The 17,830-nt window shown below is 36.8% G+C and overlaps 1 pseudogene; it reads left to right on the top strand.

The window, feature by feature from the left end:
* Positions 1-252: 252 nt before the first annotated feature.
* LOC147523931 (small nucleolar RNA R71) lies at positions 253-348 on the top strand (annotated as a pseudogene).
* The last annotated feature ends 17,482 nt before the right edge of the window (positions 349-17,830 follow it).

The following is a 17,830-nucleotide window of genomic DNA, read 5'->3' as shown; positions in this document are numbered from 1 at the left end:
ATTAGAGTTTTAAGCTTCGGGATCGTGTTTAATTTAAAACATCCCGGTGGCCTTAACTATATTTGATGAACTAGCGGAGAGAGGGATATCATCACTACCCCCCCAGTTGTTATTTCACTTAGTTTGATCCTCTAAAATTTATAAGCTTCCGGCTCCTTTGCTTAAGAAACTACCCCATTCATTATGTCTAGGACTTCTTTATGGTGGTGTAGAAGTCCTTTGAAAAGGCACGAACTAACGTGTCTTTAAGCTAAGTTATGATGTGGACACTCTATAAGGAGATCGGTGAAACGATTCCAAGCCTCGAAAAATGATTCATGAGGATTTTGTCCGAAAAGAAATGAATCTTGGAAAGCATCTCATCCGTCTTTAGGGGTGGGTAAAATGTTCCATAAACAAATGAACAAGTTTAGCCCACGAGTCCACGAAATTAGGCGGCGTTAACCAAGACGCCGCCTTTATCGGCTAAGGTGAAAGGGAATACCCTTAGTTTAATTTGTTCCACACCAACCGTAGGATGGTGGAATGTTGTTAGGACTTGTTCAATCCTACGATGTGTGATAAGGTTTTCATGGTCTAATCCATGAAAAACGGGTAACAAATTAAAAATATTTGGGGGGATTTGGAAATCCCCCATTGGGTCTGCTAGAACGATGCAAGATTTGGGGCTATCGCTCAAGGCTTTATAAAAGTCCGAGAGAGGAGTCTCTCCTTCGTCGGGCATTATGTCAGGTGGTGTGTGTGAAATAGTAGCTAGAGGTGTAGTGGGTGGTATACTAGATAGACTTGTTTGTTGACGTTGTTGTGTAATTACGTTTAGTGTTTTTGTTCGGCCAGACCTTAATCTCATACAAGGCTAAGACCAATTTTAGCTAAACACATCAACACTCCAAACTATTCTGATATACTAGTATAAACCTCTAACGCAGAGAAGCGAGGTGTGGAAAAAAGGAATACCTGATTGCGTCCTTGCTTCGCTTATGAATAGCGTCTTGTTTACGGCGTGTTCGGTGTATATAACAAGTTAGAACAACGAAAAACTTGAAAAATCAAAGTTCAATCAAAAACCGTAGAAATCCGAAAAACTCTAGCTTAGTAGGCGCGGTGCGCCACTTAGGGCGTGGTTGCGCTCCGTGTAACTTGAAGTTACGGTGTTTTAGGGCGGTCGCTCCACCATGGGGGTCGGTCGATGTTCTGATCTTTTGAAGCTTTTGCGCTTCGGTTAGAAGCGCCGGTCGCTCCGTGTATATTTTTGCGGAACTTTCCAACGCTGACTCGGAAAACCACAGTATGAATCAAACAAGGGTGGGTAGGTTTAATGGGACTTTAAGAAAAGTACTTGTACTACAAAAACAATGCGAAAGTGAAACTAAGATGGCAGCGGCTCCATTTGATAAACCATAAAATTGGTAGTTTACCTACGAAATGAACGATGAACTCAAAACATAAGTAAACTAAAACTATTTACGTGCCTATATTTTATCAAAGTTTCTACTCTCAATCCTATGAGATATAGTGGAGTAGGAAGTTCGTTCCACTCTTAGTCCTTCCGCATGCTGTGTTCTCTACGTATAAGTACTCTTAACTCTAAAGTCTAATGAGAGATTTACGAAGTGGCAACTAGACTACGATGCAACTACCCACAAGATGCAACTAGTCGACTATTAGAACAACTATGGGAATGCTACGTTGATTCTATGATAAGGAGTTAGAGGGGGATTGATTCCACCTTAACTCGACTTAATCCTACTATCCGGCGAATCGTCAGAATCCGAATTGAATCGGCCTTCGCTAGGTAACAATATGGTTACTCCTAATCCCTAATTACACATGGCATTTCTACCAATTCATAACTAGTATGTGAATGATTAAACCCATTCTCATGGTGAACTAATCATTTCTAGAGTGGAAAGAAAATTACGACGACTCTACGATAATCGGAATCAAGCTTTCATCAAGGCTTCTCAACCCCCTCAATGGAGGTTTAGCCGAGAATTATCACGCTATCATTCCCAATGGAATTCAAACAAGACATGATATAAAGATTAAAACTTTGCTTGTTTAAACCCAATTCAAAACTACTAATGCAATAATTGAATTAAACTAATAATGACAATTACTTGAATCTACGAATTGAAACTAAACAATTAATGGAAATGAAACTAACTTATGGAGAACACTATTTTATTAATCTAATGAATAATAAAACAATGATTCAAATACTAAATTAATAATCTAACTAATCTAAGTCTAGCTATCTACGTAATAAGGGAAATTAGATCTAAACAATTGTAAATGACAAGAATCGAAATTGACAAATAGCTATTTTATTTATCAAACTAATTAAGAACAATAATTCTAAGAGTTTAATCTAAAACAAGAATTGAATTTAAACTAAACTTAATTTTATTACATGAAAACTAGATCTATATTTATCTATATTTTTAGGTCTAACTAGCTACCATTAACTATCTACCATTAACAAAGAGCTACGCTTTGGTTTTTATATGTTCAGATCTAAAAATCGTGCATGGGCTTGGAGCCATGTTTTGGGCCAGAGAATCAGGCCCAAAACCCAATTCTTTCAGTCCAAAAAGGCCTCTTCATCTGCAGTTGGCTTTAACAGACTTCTCGTCCACTTCTGCTCTACTGATTGGATCAAGGTTTATACCATTGGACAGCTCTTTCCGAGCCGGTCGTTTTGACATAAGGTAGGCCCCATTCCGAGGTCTGAGTCCAAAGATACGGCCTTCGAAAGTTCTGCTGACTTGTGTGCTGTTTTTGCCCGCGTCGACTTTTTAGCTTTTGATCGGGCTTTAGAAAGGCTTTGTCTTCTTGAATCTTGGCCTTTAATCACGGAACTCCTTAGTAACCGACCTTTGCTCCTTTATCTCGCTAAAGTGGCACATTTCTGCACATAATGGACTTTGAAGCCTGAAATGCATAAAAACACGTGATCAGTGTTAACTCTTAATTATTACTCACATAATTGGTCTAATAGTATGACTGTTACAGGGTTAAAACTACAGTTTTGGGCTCTTATCACATACCTTTGCAAAGTCCAGCCTTTTTTTCTCCAATATAGCTCCATCCATACAGAGTGGCTCACCAGTCAAGCTGGCCAAATATGAGAGGCCATTCTTTGTCCAGAGTTCTTTTGGAACTTTGAAAATTTTTGCCTAGATAGGAACAGTGCTAATATTGCTTCTTTGTCCTTCAACCTCAGGTGACCAAGGCCGAATTACAAATATTTTACCTGCAATGAAAAGGGGACCACCTTCCAGCACCATTTGTTTGTCCTCAATCATAGCAAACCTGATAAAAAATAGTTCCCTGTCCATAGTTATCTCCATAGTACCTTTGAGTTTCCAAGTTCTTTCTAATGTACTCTTCAGAAAAGGGAAACCCAACCTCTTATCCAAGAAATACCATACCACCGTGTCCTTCCATTCACTTATACCTTCATCGATGATATCTTGTGGAACTACAGCAGCCCCATCTTCAAAGATGGGTGCGTAACTATTTAACTTCGATGGTTCTTGAAGAAGAGACCGAAGTTACGGTCATGAAACAGAGAGCTCCAAAGAAAAGGAGGAGGTGGGGAGAGAGAGGGGTGGGATGAGGAGGTTGAAGCTATAACGAAATGGTTGTCAGGATAAAGATCGAATCTCTACTCAGGTGGTCTGAAGCTACCCAAAAAGGAAAAAAGTGGAAAGAGGAGAAGATAGGATCAAATAACCTAAACTAATAACGTCTATTTTAGGAAAAAAAACAGGTACACCAGATCGTAGGGTTAGAATAACCTAAGTTACTCCTGTTCTCTCACTTGAGGTCCCCATTAGAAGTTTTTTTCGATTCGACCCCGCATTTTAAGGACAAAGCATAATTCTATTTGGGGGTAGTATAGTAACATTTTGCAAAAACTAGACTTTTTCTATGTAGTAGATATAATAGTATATTTCTTCCTTTCAAAAAAAATTTAAAAAAGAACAAAAATATTTTTCTGTTTATTATTAAAAAGTCTTGTTTCCTTTTTCTATGATGAATAAAAAGTTTAGAAGTCTCATTATAGCAATAGAGTAAGGATTCGTTCTTCGTACTTAGACTAATATACATACAATAGTTTCTGCATCTTTTCATGAATGGCATGCATCAGCATTTGTTTGTATATAGCAATGAGTTTCCGAAGCCAAGGTTAGAACAATTAAGTTCCATATCCTGTGAGAATCTAGCCAAAAGCCTCATCTTAATGATTATTGAGTGATAACACAAAGGATGTCCGGATAAAAAGACCACACGTCCACTTGCTTGATCACCACGCCATATCCAAAGAGAGAATTTAGGCCATTTTTGGATCGATATAGCCAAAAAAAAGTTAAAAACCTAAAAAGATAGTTTTTCCTCTAGTTATCCTTCTTGAGCCTTCAACCTTTTCTAAAAGCCTTTTTATTCTTCACCAAAAATTCCTAACCCATTACAATACATAATAAAAAGCTTACCTAGCTGATGAGTTGAGAATTAGATGGATATCAGAAAAAGAAAAGAGAAGACCTTGTACAAAAACAAAATAGTTAGTTTCTTCGAAAAGAAAGGAAAAGAAAAAGAAAAAGAAGAAAATAAAGACCCATTGATAAGAGCTCAAAATTGTAGTTTTAACCCCTTAATAACATTACATATAGACCAATTATACTTATAATAAATAAGAGTTAGTAATGTTTACGTACTTTTGTGTATTTCAGGTCTTGGAATCAATTATGTGAAGAAATATGGCACTTTTGCAAGAGAAAGGAGCAAAGGTTGGTTGCTAAGAAGTTATATGGTTAAAGCTTAAGTTTCAAGGAGAAAAACCCTTTTTAAAGCCCAGTCAAAGCTGAAAAGTCAAAGTCAACGCGGGCAAAAATAGAGCATAAAAGTCAACAGAACCTCCACAGGCCATATCTTTGGAGTTAAACCTTGGAATTGGGCCCATTATATGTCAAAACAACCGGCTAGGAAAGAGCTTTCTAATGGTCCTAGCCTTGATCTAATCAGAGGAGTAAAAATAGATGAAAAGGCGATTGCCATAATTTCCAGCATAGAAACCTTTTTTGGACTTAAATAATTAGGTTTTAGGCTTAATTTAGTGGCCCAAAACATAGCTCCAAAGCCCATGCACGAAATTGTAAACCTAGCCCTCTCATATATAAAGAGGACTAAGACAAAACTCTAACACTCTCTCCCATTAATTAAATAATTTAGATCTCTTAGTTTTTCATTTTAGTTAAAACCTAGTTTATGTTTTATTAGCCTAGCCATCATTAATTCAATTCAAGTTATTTTTAATAAAGTAGTTCTTCCATTATGTCTTCTTCCTATTATTATTTATTCCATGATAGTCTAATGATCCATAACTAAACCTCCATTAGAGGGATTTGATTGAAGCTTTGATGAAGACTTGATGTGTTAGTATAAAATAGTTATATTTAAGAGTTTCAATTCTAGAGCGTAGTTCATTCACCATGAGAATGGGTTTCAACTTCCTCTCATGCTAATTATTAGTTGGTTAGAGATGCCATGAATAATTAGGGATAAAAAGACCTAACCTTTATGTTAAACCTTGTATGAAAACATAAAGATTAGGGTTACAACAAATCTATACTAGCATGTTAGGGATTAATCAAGGTGGATTTCAAATCTCTCTAATTCCTTTTTCATATTCACATCTTTATTTAATTGTCATAATTCAATTTAGAATACACCAAATCATAGTTTTCATCATATTAGTTATATTTAGATTAATTACTCTCAAGTTGTTGAATTGTTAATCACTAGTAAAATTAGTTATGTTCTAAGCAATTAGGAGGGGAACGAATTTTGAGTCCAGTTTTATTATATGATAATCGAGAGTAGAAAGTTTGATTAAAACGAGTACAAATTATAGCTTTACTTCTTCCTAGCATAAATCAGTTAAGATAAAGTAAACAACTATTATTTAACTTTTATCAAATGGCGTCGCTGCCATCTTAGATATCCTTAGAGTTTAATTCTCTTAGTTTTTTAATTCTACAATAGCCCATTTCACCCTTTGGTTCGAATCTGATTGTGTGTTCTGTTTCTTGAAAAAATAGAATTTTGCTCCTGGAAGTCTACTAGAAATCTTCGAAGTCAGATCTGTAACTCGGAGCGCGCCCGCGCCCTATTTACTCTATTTCTAACCGCGCCCCCGCCTTTCCTTCCAGTAAGCTAATTTCTAGTTTTATTTCTAATTTTCAGGCCCAGCCTATTCAGAAACCGCGCGCAAAGACTGTTTCTAAATATTGACTGAGCGCGCACGCGCCCTTGTTGCCTTATAGTTGAGCTCGCCTGCTTTGAATAAAGCTCGATATACACAGGTTAGTTACAGGTCCTCTTTTCGTTGGGAATTCTTGTTTCTTCAGTGGTCCAAGCATCCACAGGACAAGTAGGTTTGTATTAAAGACGCTATTCATAAGCGTAGCAAGGAGGCATTCAAGTTCTCGTTCTTTCACTCCTCGTTTCTTCTGTTAGAGGAGTTTTAATTCTAGTATATCAGGTTGTTATTTGACTGCTGTTCGTGTTTCTTTCATATTGGACTTAGCCTTGCATGAGATTAAGGTCCGATAAGAGAAAACCATCTAACGTTCTCTATCGTAAACGTCAACGCACACGCCTATCTAGAATATCACACACCACACCTGCATCAATGGTTGAAGAAGTAGAGACTCCTCTCTCTGATTTTTACAAAGCCCTAAATGATGGCCCTAAGTCATGCATCATTCTTGCAGACCCAGTGGGGGATTTTCGAATTCCCCCGAAATATTTTTAATTTGTTACCTATTTTTCATGGTTTAGACCACGAAAAACCTTATCAGCATATGCGTAGGATAAAAAGTGTTCTCACTACATTCCATCATCCTAACGTAGGTTCTAAACAAATTAAACTGAGGGTGTTTCCTTTCACCCTAGCCGATAAGGCGGCGTCTTGGTTAACTGCACAAACGCCTAATTCCATGGACTCATGGGCCAAACTTGTTCAATTGTTCATGGAACAGCTTTACCCACCTTTGAAGATAGATGAGATGATTCAAAAGATTCATTTCTTCTGCCAGAAATCCCATGAATCCTTTTCAGAGCCCTAGAACTGGTACACTGATCTTCTTATAGAGTGTCCACATTATAACCTTGTGAAAGACATGCTTGTTCATGCCTTTTTCAAGGGGCTTTCACATCATCATAAGGAGGTTCTTAATATAATGAATGGGGGTAGTTTCCTTAGTAAAGGAGTCTCAGAGGCTTATAGGTTTTTAGAAGATCAATCCAAGCATAATAATAATAACTGTAAGGACATCCCCGCTCCTTACTTTTTTCTTCTTCCACAGCCAAGGCTGCCAGTATGTTTGAGGTTAAATCTGATCCCGAGCTTAGAACTCTAATCGAATCCTCACAAAAAAGGTAGAAGCCATTTCTATTCAAAATAAGCCTATTCCTGTCATGACCATCAACTCTTTTCCATGTAATTTCTATTTTAGTCTTAAGCATACCGACTTCCATTGTCCTATCATCTATGAACAACCACCCGCATAGCAGGACAATGTTTGATCGTTAAATAGCCTTCCTATTCCTAACGCACCTTGGAGATAAAACCCCAACTTCAGTTGGCGAAATAATCAACCAGTCACACCTTCAGGGTTTAATAATCAAAATGTTAGGCCAGCTAATAACTATAACCCAGCTCCACCACAACAAGGACAAGACTAGGTAATTATAATAATAATAATAATAATAATAATAATAATAGAGGTATCATCCTGGTTAATAACAACTATCACAACCCACCCGTTAATAATCAACATGAGATAGTTCTTGTCACACCACTTGTGGCCACTACACCTTCACAACCAGATCGTTTTGATGCCTACATGCAAGCTCAACAACAAATTCTACAATCCATTCAACAATCCATACAACAGTTAACCCAAGAGAAAGCCCAACCAAAAGGTGTGTTTCCAGGTCAAGCTATACCTAATCCTAAAATGCCAAACACAGCCTTAGAAGTAACCGGTAATACTAGTAACAGAAATTTAAATGTAGGTGAGTTAAATGCCATCACCACTCTCCGTTCTGGCAGAGTGGTTGATAATGCCATCACTATGCCCATTGATACATCACCAGTAGTCATTGAAAATGAAAATTTACTAGATACCAATATAGAAATTGAAGATCCTACCCTTGTAGAGGTACCAGTTAAACCACAACCCAAGAAAAAAATTGCTAAGGTTAAAAATCCTATTGACCTATATGCTAAATATAGAGAGAAACCACTATTTCCCCAGAGACTAGCCATGTTAAACAAGGATACAAATTTTGATGAAATTAGGGAAGTTTTTAAAAATCTAACAATAAACCTACCTTTTCTTGAAGCTATTAAAAAATTACCACAACATGCTAAGTTTTTAAAAGAGTTGTGCACTACAAGGCGGAAAACTAACATTCCGAAAGACGCCTTTTTAACTAAACAATTTTCCACTCTATCTGAACATAATGGAATTGTTAAGTACAAGGACCCTGGTCGTCCTACTGTACAATGCACCTTAGGGGATACCTACACGACAACTGCTCTATTAGACCTAGGGGCGAGTGTTAACTTACTCCCTTATTATCTATATAAACAGATAGGTCTAAAAGATATGCAACCAACTAAAATAACGTTGCAATTGGCTAACCGTTCTATTAAGTATCCTAAGGGTGTTGTTGAAAATATGTTGGTTAAAGTTCAAGATTTTTACTACCCAGCCGACTTCGTTATCCTTAACACAGAAGTTGCTAACGACTCTGTTCCTATCATCTTAGGGCATCCCTTCTTGGCAACTACCAACGCGCTCATAAACTACTACGATAGTTCGATGTCCATATCATTTGGACACCTTTCTGTTGAGGTGAATGTTTTCAGAATGATGTAACAATTACATGATACGACTATCAATGGAGAAGTTAGCATGATCAAGAGCTTAGCTCAAGATTATTTCAACAACACGTTTCCAGAAAATCAGATACATCAATTTTTTTCCTTTGGAAGTTCCGACTTCGACGACGACTCCTACGTAGAGGAAGTCAATGCTCTCTTCGAGTCTACTCCTATCTTAGATCCTTCTATAGCTCCATCTTCCGAGTTTGAAGACCTCTTACCTAAACAAGTCTTTACTACTCAAGACAAAGATCCTTCGGAAGCCTTTCTACCCATTCCTCCCACCCCTGTGCTTAAACCTCTTCCTGATGAGTTGAAATATATCCAGCTTGATCCGAATGGTAGTCATCCGGTGATCATATCTTCTCAATTGTCTATTGATGAAGATGCACGTTTGATTAGGGTGATTAGGGAACATCGTTCCGTAATCGATTGGTCTCTAGACGACATTAAGGGGATTGACCCTAGTGTATGCACACATCGCATACATTTGGAGGATAATGCGAAGACTTGATGCGAACCTCAGCGTCGCTTGAACCCTTCCATGAAAGATATGGTCAGGGAAGAAGTCTTATGGTTACTCGATGCGGGTATCATATATCCCATCTCCGATAGTGAATGGGTAAGCCCCATTCACATAGTTCCTAAGAAATCGGGGGTTACCATTGTGTGTAATGCAGCTGGTGAATATGTTTCCACATGAGTTCCTATGAAATGGAGGATCTATATTGACTACAAATGCTTAAACGTTATGACACGAAAGGATCACTTTCTTTTACTTTTTATAGATTAGATGCTCGATCGTCTAGCTGGTCATGCTTATTATTACTTTTTAGATGGCTACTCTGGCTATTTTCAAATTATTATCGATCCTGATGACTAAGACAAGACTACCTTCACATGTCCTTTTGGAACATATGCCTATAAACGAATGCCTTTCGGCCTTTGTAATGCTCCTGGTACCTTCCAGCGGTGTATCTTTCATATCTTTAGTGACATGGTGGAGCGCTTTATGGAAGTTTTTATAGATGATTTTTCTATTTATGGAAACTCTTTTAGTGACTTCCTGTCTAACCTTTCTAAGGTGTTGACATGGTGTGAGAAAAAGAATCTGGTTTTAAATTAGGAAAAATGTCATTTTATGGTTAAAAGAGGAATAGTTCTAGGTCATATTGTATCTAGTGACGACATAAAAGTAGATCAGGCCAAATTAGATAAAATAGCATCTCTACCTATACCACAGACTATCAATGACATTAGAGCCTTTTTAGGCCATGCAAGTTTCTATAGGCGTTTTATCAAGGATTTTTCAAAATTAGCTAGGCCCTTAACTAATCTACTTTTAAAAGATGTCATATTTGATTTCAATTATGACTGCAAACAGGCTTTTGAAACATTAAAAGCCACTTTAACATCTGCACCGATTATACAGCCTCCCGATTGGTCTAAACCTTTCGAACTTATGTGTGACGCTAGTGATTATGCTGTTGGTGCTGTGTTAGGCCAGAAACTAGATGATAAGTCCACCGTTATTTATAATGCTAGTAAGACTTTAAATGATGCTCAAAGAAATTATACTACTACCAAAAAGGAATTTTTAGCTCTGGTTTATGCTTTAGATAAGTTCCATCCTTATTTGGTTGGTACAAAGACCTTAGTGTATACTAATCATGCAGCTCTTAGGTACCTTCTCACCAAGAAAGATGCAAAACAGAGATTGATCTGATGGATCCTTCTCATGTAAGAGTTTACCTTGAAATTAAGGATAAACGAGGGGTTGAAAATGTAGTTGTCAATCACTTATCTAGACTAACCAATGACACTGATAGTGACTCTGAGTCCATGCCTGATTCTTTTTCTGATTAGCACCTTTATTTTATTTTTTATACACCTTGGTATGCCGACATTGTGAATTTTTTAGCTTCTGATATTATTCCTGATGTTTAAATTTTTTTTTTGCCAAAGTTAAGCTATACTATTGGGATGAGCCTTACCTTTTTAAGTATTGTGCGGATCAAATTATTCGTCATTTTATTCCTCAATGGGAATATAATTAGGTTTTATCCTTCTGCCATGACAAAGAGTGTGGTGGCCATTTTAGTGGTATGAAAATGTAGCTAAAGTTCTTCAATGTGGTTTTTATTGGCCTACCCTTTTTAAAGATGCCCAAGTACACTGCAGAACGTGTGTTCATTGCCAACAACTTGGGCGTATCACAAAATGTAATATGATGCCTTTAAATCCCATTATGGTAGTGAAATTTTTTGATGTATGGGGCCTTGATTTACCACGGTTTTATTTATATTCTTGTTGTCGTGGACTATGTTTCCAAATGGATAGAGTTTATGGATTGCCGTAGTAATGACCATACAACAGTTGTGTTTTTTGTTAAATAATACATTTTCTCTCATTTTGGCATCCCTAAAGCCATCATCAGTGATGGCGGAATGCATTTTTGCAATAGAGTTGTTGCTTTCATAGTTAAGAAATACGGAGTTACCCATAAGATGGTAACTCCTTATCATCCGCAAACTAGTGGCCAAGTAGAAGTCTCTAATAGGGAAATTAAAAAAATATTAGAAACGACAGTCAATCCTGATTGGAAAGATTGGTCTAAGCGTCTAACAAATGCCTTATGGGCGTATCAGATAGCTTTTAAAACTCCTATAGGAATGTCTCCCTTTAGACTTGTGTTTGGAAAACCTTGTCACTTGCCCATTGAATTGGAGCACCATGCCATGTGGGCTATAAAAAGCCTAAACTTCAATATTGATGAGGCGGGTGTCAAGCGCAAATTGCAATTAAATGAGCTTGAAGAAATCCGTAGCGATTCTTATGGTCTTGCAAAGGATTATAAAGCTAACATGAAATGTGTTCATGATAAATAGATTTTGTGTAAAGAGTTTGTAGTTGGTCAAAAGGTTTTGTTTTACAACTCACGTTTGTATATTGGTCTGGTCCTTTTCTGGTTACTGATGTCACTTCTCATGGGGCAATCACCTTAGTAAATCCCAAGGACAACAATACCTTCCAAATTAATGGCCAACGTTTAAAACATTTTCACGAGTTAATATCCCCAGATGTGGAGAATGACCTTTTACAGGACCCTGTCTATGAGGACTGACCTTTGATGTTGGTGTACTTCCTTTCATTTCCATATATATTGGTTATGTACCATTAAGATAACCGGACCCTCCCTTTGAAGTGTGTGGCTATAAGTACCGAATCTTTAGTCCACATATAACGTAATTCACGCTTTCCACTCTTGCATGTTTTCTCATTTCTGAGTCGTGTTTCTCTATGGAGTAATTTACGTCCTTATTGCTTTATTGTTTCTTTTATATAAAACCTTATTCATAAAAAGTATAAAATTTTAAAATCTTATAAACATTAGTCTAGTAAGTCTCGGGAATCTGACTTTAAAAGACCCACGTTTTAAAACAAATTTTCTAAACCTTGTTTTCAAAATTTTGTTTGGGAGTGGGGTGTTTGGTCTTTCCATTCTTGATCGCTCAACTTCCTATTCTTGTCGTTTATGCCGTTAGTCGTACTTTGATTCAGGTTGACACTATCTATAAATTTAGATTTCTTTCGATCATATAACTTATGTCTTCACTCGTTTCGAGGCGTTTTCCATCTCCTTATGTGTCAACCACGATTAGATTTGAGTTTTTTTTTATAGATCATTGAATTGCATATTCTCTCCCTATCATTTTCATAGCTCATTCGCAAAAATCAAACCGTTAACGAATTAGGAATTTTACTTTTAAGTTATACGAGGCAAATGACAGGATGGGTATTACAGATTTGTTTTGGGCTTGGGCCCGAAATTTAAAACCCTACCAGGTCACGTGCCACACACGTGACTCCCTATTTAAAAAAAAAAACCCCCCACATGTTTCTTCTTCTCTTCCTCTCCTCCACACTCAAGGTCACCACCTAGCCAAAGAAAAATATAGAGCGCGCACGCCCTCGTGTCCAGACCAATTTGAGCGCGCCTGCACCCTTACCTCCACACACCACCAGTTCAAATTTCAACCGAGTTAGTTTCTACTCTTCAACACCTTAACCAACACCACAAATTTTGTTTCCAGACCTCCATGACCCCTAAAGCCCCAAAATTTTTTCCTGAACAAGTTTTCTCCAGTGCACAGTTTTCACCCTTCTTTGATACCGAGATACGTATTAGGAAGTGGGAAGGGTTATGGTATTCTACTGAGGATTTTTACCACACTGATTTGGTTCTGGCATTTTACAAGAAGAAAGAGATTAATGGTTGGATGATTTTTCTTGATGTGAATGGTAGTCGTAAGGAGTTGACTATAGTAGTGTTGGCTAAGGTTACTGGCATTGAGGAACGAGACATTGTGATCACCATACATGAATCTCAACTCGAGAGTATAGGTCCACTGATGACAGAGACAATATTGGAGGGACGTTATAATTCTGGGTCGCATTGTGTTCGACAGACGTCTCTGAGAAGAAACCAATTGGCAGTGGCTCAGTGGGTTGCTAGGAATATTATTGCTACCACGAAAGCCAGTGACATCAATTTGAGTTGTCTGCACATTCTCTGGACCCTTCAGAACATAAGGTATGGGTTTTGCATCCTCAAATTTTTGTTGAATGAGATTATAGTAGTTGGTCAACTTACCGCAGCTTTCCCTACATTGATTACGAAGATTATGTTGTTTTGGGGATGTGTGTCGGAGTCTGTTAAGGTTAAGTTGAAGTTGTATGAGAATGCATATATTTATCGGAAGTATATTCAGAAAGAGTGGAATTTGCCTGAAGTTTTGGCTGCTGAGATGGAATCAGAGGAAGAGGAGGAAGATGCAGCCTGTTTTGATGTAGGAGCTTCGGAAAGGGCTACTATGGAGATAGCTCGTTGCTCATTGCTTCATCATGGCCTGTGAACTCTCCATAACCAGTATGAGACAATTTGTACAGGCCAACGTTCTTTTAGTGACCTTTGTGAGGCTATCCAGACTAGGCAAGGTACCATTCTCCGTAACCAAGACAAGCTTCAGTCTAATATTCAATTGCTCAGTGATAGTCACAAGGACCTCCAGGCTAACATGGAGACTCTCGCTCATATGAATACTGAGCATTGGGAAGCCATGGATATTTTAATGGAATAGCAGTGCACGTTTCAAGAAGAAGTGTCATCTCATGATGGTTCATCCTCTATTGACTCCGGAAAGCGTGAGCGTCGTCGACGTAGGACGGATGGCTCTGGCCCTTCCTCATCTCGTGGCTAGTTCTTTTGTATTATTTTTAAGAATATTTCCCTATTTTAGTAGAATTTTTCTTTTTGAGTTTTTTAGTTAAGTAGTTAATATTGGATTATGTAAGTTGGTTGTTATATGAATTTTAAGTTTGTTTAATTTTTTTATCAAAGCATGCTATATATTTTTCATGAATCCCATCTTTTTGACTTGTTTGGGGGTGGCATTATTTGTTTAGCATTGTATTTTACCATATCTACATGTTTTTGAATTAATATTGCAATGTTTAAGGAATGTAGTTTATATATGAGCATGCTGCTAATGTGGTGTAGCTAGAATTAGCTACTGTTGTTTGGTGCAACCTCAAAGGTTAAAGGCATTGAGATTGCTATTTGATATGCTGTTAAAAACCATATGGAATTGTTGCTGTTAGCCTACTCTCGGCTGTTTCTATTTTGGTTTTAGCAACCTTATTCTTATTCCATCTCTTTCCTTATCAATTTGGGAACCTTGGGGACCTTTGTATAAGAAACTAGTGCTCTATAAATACATGGCACATAATATACTTCACACTGTACCTCTCATATTCATACCACAGGTCTTGCTCCAAGCGAGCACGCCCTTATTTTGCATTCTCATGATGGTTCATCCTCTATTGACTCCGAAAGGCGTGAACATCGTCGACGCAGGACGAATGGCTCTGGCCCTTCCTCATCTCGTGGCTAGTTCTTTTGTATTATTTTTAAGAATATATCATTGTTTTAGTAGAATTTTTCTTTCTGAGTTTTTTAGTTAAGTAGTTAATATTGGATTATGTAAGTTGGTTGTTATTTGAATTTTAAGTTTGTTTAATTTTTTATCAAAGCATGCTATCTATTTTTCATGAATCCCATCTTTCTGACTTGTTTGGGGGTGACATTATTTGTTTAGCATTGTATTTTACCATATCTACATGTTTTTGAATTAATATTGCAATGTTTAAGGAATATAGTTTATATATGAGCATGCTGCTAATGTGCTGTAGCTAGAATTATCTACTGTTGTTTGGTGCAACCTCAAAGATTAAAGGCATTAAGATTGCTATTTGATATGTTGTTTAAAACCATATGGAATTGTTGATGTGAGCTTACTCTCGGCTGTTTCTATTTTGGTTTTAGCAACCCTATTCTTATTCCATCTCTTTCCTTATCAATTTGGGAACCTTGGGGACTTTTGTTTAAGAAACTAGTGCTCTATAAATACATGGCACACCATATACTTCACATTGTACCTCTCATATTAATACCACAGGTCTTGTTCCAAGCGAGCACGCCCTTATTTTGCATTAACATAGAGCGCACCTGCGCCCAAATTCCAGTATCACATATTTTCCTTTAGTCAGAAGAGAGCATGCCTGCCTTCTGACATAAGCCATTCTGAGCGCGCCCGCGCCCTTACCTCAACATACATCCAGTTTTTTTTTTTTTTTTTTTTTTTCTGGGGTTTTCTGTAGTCACTTCCAAGAGTTCAGTAGTGTATTTGTTTGCTATGAAATCTCCTCAAATCATACCGGAGCAGTCCTTTGACGAATTACTCGAGAGTGACACCTATGGGTACTGGTTCCGCAACTTGATTATATAGTCAGGATGGCAGCCTATAATGATGATAAATGGCGTGAGGCCTGACAGATTATCATGACTTGGCAAGACGCAAAGGAACCTCACTTCTTTATAGAAGGAGAGGACAACGCGTAGTGCATGATATAAGGTAAGTTTTACTTTTTGTTAGTGTCTGCTTATGTCCCAAGCAATTTAATTCTTGTTATTCCCCATAACGGGTGGAACTCATATAGGAGTTGCGTCTGCTTTTCTTTACATATATTAGTATGTTCTAAATTTGTTTTGCAGGTGCTTTAAAATTTTCACGCCTTTTCATAATATTTTTTATCTTTCTTATTTCTATACTTTGAGGACAAAGTATGTTTTTGTTTGGGGGTAGCATAGAAACACGCAAAATTTAAGGCATCTATTAGGATATATATATAATATGCACTTGTTTTCTAGTATATATATATATATTATATATATATATATAAATAAAAAATATTTATACTATGCACTTAGGAATATTGGTATTATTTCTTTTTCTGTGATGATAGTAGTCTAGAAGTTTCACGTTAGCTCTTAAATTAGGTTGTTGCAGTAATTTTCAGTAGAGAAACCCTTTTTGGATTTAAGTAATTAGGTTTTGGGCTTGATTTAGTGGCCCAAAATATAGCTCCAAAGCCCATGCACAAAATTGTAAACCTATCCCTCTCCTATATAAAGAGGACTAAGGCAAAACTCTAGCACTCTCTCCCATTAATTAAATAATTTAGATATCTTAGTTTTAATTTTCTCTTTAGTTAAAACCTAGTTTATGTTTTATTAGCTTAGCCACCATTAATTCAATTCAAGTTATTTTTAATAAAGGAGTTATTCCATTATGTCTTCTTCTTCTTATTATTTATTCCATGATAGTCTAATAATCCATAGCTAAACCTTCATTAGAGGGGTTTGATTGAAACTTTGATGAAGACTTGATGTGTTAGTATAAAATAGTTGTATTTAAGAGTTTCAATTCTAGAGGGTAGTTCATTCACCATGAGAATGGGTTTCAACTTCCTCTCATGCTAATTATTAGTTGGTTAGAGATGTCATGAATAATTAAGGATAAAAAGACCTAACCTTTATGTTGAACCTTGTGTGAAAACATAAAGATTAGGGTTGCAACAAATCTATACTAGCATGTTAGGGATTAATCAAGGTGGATTTCAAATCTCCCTAATTTCTTCTTCATATTCACATCTTTATTTAATTGTCATAGTGCAATTTAGAATACACCAAATCATAGTTTTCATCATATTAGTTATATTTAGATTAAGTACTCTCAAGTTGTTTAATTGTTAATCACTAGTAGAATTAGTTATGTTCTAAGCAATTAGGAGTGGAACGAATTTTGACTCCAGTTTTATTATATGATAATCGAGAGTAGAAACTTTGATTAAAATGAGTACAAATTATAGCTGTACTTCTTCCTAGCATAAATCAGTTAAGATATAGTAAGCAATTTTTAGTTCACTTTTATCACCCATCAAAAACAAAAACTCCTAAAAAGTCGAAGGAGTCAAAAATCGAATCTCCCAAAAAGTCAAAATCAAAAGGAGACGATATCTGAAACAAAAAAAAAACAAAAAACAAAAGCAAAGCTAGAACTCCCAAAAATTCAAAATCATATGGAGTCACAAAGCCAAATAGCTAAATGTATTACAATTCGGAAGCAAAGAACAAAACAAGGTTCTTCTCTGGTTACAAGTATCTTGAAGACCCAGTTTCTTAACTTATTAGATTTTGTTTTCCCTTCCTTTTTCTTTCTAAACCATCACCCTAGCCCCATAACTCCTAATAAAATACATCTAGCTCAATTAGGAATATGATGGTGTGATAATAAGTGGCAAGTGTGACCAATCAACCCTGGTTTCTTTGGACATCATTTGAGTATATGAGGAATATAAGTGCCCACTACACTTGAGAGAACGAACCTTGAGTGAATCTATCAGAGAGTTGTGATTGCAACACACCCCTGTGAGAACCCACCTTAAGGATGCTCTCCAAAAGTCCCG

Source organism: Coptis chinensis, chromosome 1 (assembly GCF_015680905.1).
Source record: "Coptis chinensis isolate HL-2020 chromosome 1, ASM1568090v1, whole genome shotgun sequence".
Taxonomy (NCBI): Eukaryota; Viridiplantae; Streptophyta; class Magnoliopsida; order Ranunculales; family Ranunculaceae; genus Coptis; species Coptis chinensis.
The sequence above is the reverse complement of the archived record's forward strand: the minus strand, read 5'-3'. Positions and strand labels throughout refer to the sequence as shown.